The sequence below is a fragment of the Triticum aestivum genome, chromosome 1B (assembly GCF_018294505.1).
Source record: "Triticum aestivum cultivar Chinese Spring chromosome 1B, IWGSC CS RefSeq v2.1, whole genome shotgun sequence".
NCBI lineage: Eukaryota > Viridiplantae > Streptophyta > Magnoliopsida > Poales > Poaceae > Triticum > Triticum aestivum.
In genome coordinates, this window is record NC_057795.1 from 292,258,045 (window position 1) to 292,262,733 (window position 4,689).

The 4,689-nt window shown below is 39.2% G+C and overlaps 1 long non-coding RNA gene across 1 annotated transcript; it reads right to left on the reverse strand.

The window, feature by feature from the left end:
• Positions 1 to 252: 252 nt before the first annotated feature.
• Positions 253 to 4,069, reverse strand: LOC123120116 (uncharacterized). The gene is made up of 2 exons (XR_006459334.1): positions 3,554 to 4,069; positions 253 to 1,165 (listed from the first exon to the last, which is right to left on the reverse strand). It is a non-coding gene; the product is annotated as an uncharacterized lncRNA (long non-coding RNA).
• Positions 4,070 to 4,689: the final 620 nt, after the last annotated feature.

The window sequence follows — 4,689 nt, forward strand, 5'->3', positions numbered from 1 at the left end:
ATAGGGGATCGCAATAGTTTTCGAGGGTAGAGTATTCAACCCAAATTTATTGATCCGACACAAGGGGAGCCAAAGATATTCTCAAGTATTAGCAGCTGAGTTGTCAATTCAACCACACCTGGAAACTTAGTATCAGCAGAAAAGTGTTTAGTAGCAAAGTAATATGATAGTGGTGGTAATCTATTTATATATAAAAAGTATTTGATGGGTTAACCAGAAAAAAGAGAATATGCTAAAAAATTCCCACAAAAATTAGAAACATCTGACCATTAAACTTTTAAGTCATGTAATTACAACCATTAGATCATCCAAAGTCTTACTTGGTCAAAATTACCCACCTATGCCATGGAAACATATACTTATGACCTAGAATATTGTTCTCCCCGTCCTAGATTGAAAAGAAAAATATCCCTATTCCATGTTGTCAAATCGCCGCCAGACGGCGGCCGTCCTCCCGTACGTGATTGAGAAGGGTGCCCGTTCCATGAGTTTATCAAGTTGCCGCCGGCCGATTGGTCGTCCTCCCGTCCGTAAATGAAAAGAAGAAAATCATATCCCAGTTGTCAAGTCGCCGACGGCTGGCTGCGCCTAAGGCATGGTCGCTTGAGCAGCCATGCACCGCTGGCTCTCTGGAGCAGATGATTACTTCATTCTAATAAGGTCTTGCTCCTAGCTACAATCTGCGTGCTTGATGATTGAAAAGCAATAGCGGTGAAATCAAGTTGATCTATGTTTGTTAAAAAAAAGGTTAATCTACATCTCGGTGGCTATCCATCATGCATCTCAACTCAGCAGATCGGCATTTTATCATATACCATACACCTCAACTCAGCAGATCAGTAGGTTACACACGATTGATGGGCTCAAAGCCTATCCTTCATGCACGCTAGCACCGTCGGGTGAATAGAGTTGTGCATGCCCACTGTCAGCCAGCTAGAGGGAGATTAGAAGACCAACCATGTGAGAGTTGAGACTTGAGATACACACCATACACATACCCTGTAAGTGGCCATAATTCGACCTCTTCATCAAGGACGATATTGAGGTTGGAGCTTTACTACTCTTTCCCGCCAACAGCGAGGTAACATTTCCTTTTTCTCTCCCCACGTCCAATCCAATCGTTCCCAGTTCATGTAACTCCTTATTTCTGCTGTAGGGCAACACGCTGCAAGTGTTCGTCAAATTGTTAGTATCAATGCCTCAATTCTAACAGAGAATTTTCCGTAGGAGCACATAGCATTAATCAAGAATCAACTCGGCAATTTTTGGATCAGACAAGGTAACTAATCTAATAAATTCCCCCTGTGTATGCTGCAATACAGTAATGTTTTACTTTAGTTAAGTTGGTACTTCAAAATGATGATCTTTTCACAAGGTGTGATGTGGTCACATATTTACCTAGATCTACCTTCTAAATCATAATCCGTTTAATATGGAGATATCTATTTGCACATTCAGAGATAATTACATTAATGTAAAAACAGGGCTACCCTCCTTAAGCATATTTATTAAAAGATCAATTATCTATTTATTGGATCGGTCCATATTAATGATGCTCTATTTGCATTGAAAATAGCTTGGTTGTGAAAGATGATATATCTTGGCAATTGGGCATAGTGACTAAAAAGTCTATAAATGTTAGATGTCTAGGAATGTTGCGAAATTCTTTTATTTACTAGATATAAAATTATCCATCCATTATTTTCTGTTTATATGCCAACTCTGGGCAATCGAAGAACTTTTTCCACTCCTTTCTAAAAGGTATGCCCAAGTTATTTTTCTGTAACTATACACTAGAACACACACACACACACACACACACACACCTGACTATGTTCCTGGAGGTGAGCATATATGTTTAAGCTCATGTCAGTTGCAGCATTTCCTTGATTCGACATTTATATAATGATGCAGTGGTCATATTTGGAAGCTCATTCCTGTAAACTACTACTCCTTCCTATCCAAAATAATTATTGCAGTTTTGAACAGGGTTTAGTTCAAAACTGTGATACGTTTTATGGATCGGAGGTAGTACTCCCTCCGTCCGGGAATACTTGTCATCAAAATGGATAAAAGGGGATGTATCTAGATGTATTTTAGTTCGAGATACATCTCTTTTTATCCATTTTGATGACAAGTATTTTCGGACGGAGGGAGTATGATGCATGTCCGCTGTTTAGAATTGATTGCATTGTTTAATAGTAACTGATATATTTCCGAACTCCTTTCGGATGTAGCAGCAAGAAGATAAGGCACTCCACAGAAAAAAATACAATCTACTCTAAGGGTTTTAGTTCTAAATATGACAGATATGTTTTTCATGGTGTAGAATTAAAAATCTATTGGTGTTGGAAATGCGACATTGGGATCCCAATCCCTTGCTTTTATTTGTAACGCCCATGGTGATCAAACCCTAAAGATCTACAAACCACCTCAAGATAGCTACATGTACGTGGTTGTAAAACACTTCTTTTGGCATAAGCATTTAATATGAAATGGCTGACATAATGCAATGCTTTTTCATAACTTCAATGAACTTTTCTGAACTAGAGATTCAGATCAAGAAATTCAGTGGCTAAGAAATTCAATTACGATTAAAATAAAAAAAAAGTATTTGCGGCTTTACAACAGATAAAAACTGGAACATACACCTATGCATTTAGAAGTTGTGCTCACAATCTTTCTTTTATTTGGAGGGATGCATAGTCTAGACTTGCGCAATATTGTCTTTCATTTTTCTTTTCTAACATTCCCATAAATGTTAAATATCAAATGATTGTTACCAGCTTGCATTAGAGTTTGAAAAGTGTGCTATATGCAGATTTTCTTATTGGCTAATTAGAGTGCACCAAATGTAATTTTCCAATAAATATTGCTATTTCAAAGAGAGATGGTGGTATGTTGTTTTCCATGTACATCAATATGGTTGTGGTTAATTCTGTTCTATAAGAAGTCTCTTGATGGGTACCAATCCATGTTTTATTTTCAGATTCAGGACCGTGCATGCTTCTCACCTTAATAGACACATGACATTAATCAAGCATATTTGTGCATGTTTCCACAATAAGGTATACATAATTTAGACTGGGGTATATATGCCAGGTTAGTTTATCCTATGGTTTAAACCTTTATTTGGTAGGTATCAGTCATCTGAAGACATGCGGGTGAAAATATTTGGTGACCAAGCCGGGCTGCCTTTGTCGATGATGAAGAGAAATTTTTGGGCTGCCTCGATTTGGGACAGTGATGACGTCCGAGTTGGATCTTGGGGATGACAAAACCCCTACATGCATGCCGGTGGCAAAAGCGCCGCCGACTGAGTTATCATGTGTGCACAAACATATACTTATATTCTTTTTAATTTCACTCACTAATTATTATCTCTCTCACTAACAACACTTATTGAGCCCAAATAATTACATGTTTTCCAAGATTTTAACATTTTTCACTAACAGGCATTTCCTTAATTACGTTATACTATTGGTTCAGTCACAGAAACAAAGGAAGCGGTTATGAAAAAAAGTATGACAGTCAGGAAAAGGAAAAAGGGGACCTTCAAAGTTCAAAGAATGTTGCCGATGTGGAGGATGTGTCTGGCCGGCGCTGGGGCAGAAAACGACTACACTATCCTCATACTAAAGATGGATCAAAGCAGCTGTGGGAGAAGAAATCCACGGCAAAATCACCTGCACGGATATTGACAGCAACAACACCGTGCAGCTTGATGATCTCACCTCCTCCCTTGCGCAGCTACACCTTGGGCCTGCTACCCCTCCATCGCCATTACCAGCCTAGGAGGAGACCGAGGAGGCGTACGAGGAGACAAACAAGCCACCGTCGAAGTTCACCCTATGGCCGCACAGGCGAATCGAGCTGCGGGGGTGGCTACAGGTGAGGACAAGCAAGCTCAAGGGAGGGAATCAAGGAATCAAGCTGATGGGAGCTACCGGAAGCAGAAATTTTGGAGTGAGAAAGGGGATCGGGCAAGGGCAAGACCAAGAGCAACATGTGTATGTGTGAAAGCGTGAATGGGAAAGAGGATTTCATTTTATGTGTCGGAAAGATGTGTGGTCGCTAAGTACATCTGAGTGAGCCTGCTTGGTTAAATCTCATAATATTCCACTAGCAGAAAAAAAAGAACTTTTCCAAAAGCAACACAAAAAAATACTCGGAACAGAAGACTACATAAAAGGGAAAGTACAATTAGCATGGTGGCACCAATATAACCAGTAAAGTATTGTACGTACATGTATAAATAGTGTGCACTATGCCTTTTTTTTAATAATGAACGTAGTATGGAGGATGTTTCTTTTCTAGAAAGTGGACAATATATCTAACAACAAACTATGCTAACGTGAAAATGCACCATTTTTTCGAACTTGGAAATTTCAATCCAATTAACCGTTGTGTCGAGCAAGATCACCGGCAATCATGTCTGGATAAAGATAGAAGCAGCGACCCGACATACGGCTTGGGACACATGCACCATATTCAATCCATACATGGCTAGAGCATCCGCAACATTATTACAAACCCGTGGGAAAAAAGAGATAGAAAAGAAACTAAAATACAACATAGCAAGGGCATTTATTTCCCTATAAAGGACTTAATTTGGCATTTATTTCCCTAAAATACAAGTCACCATTGGTACTGCTGGGCACATGTGTATTTTTTTTAAAAGAAGAAAAT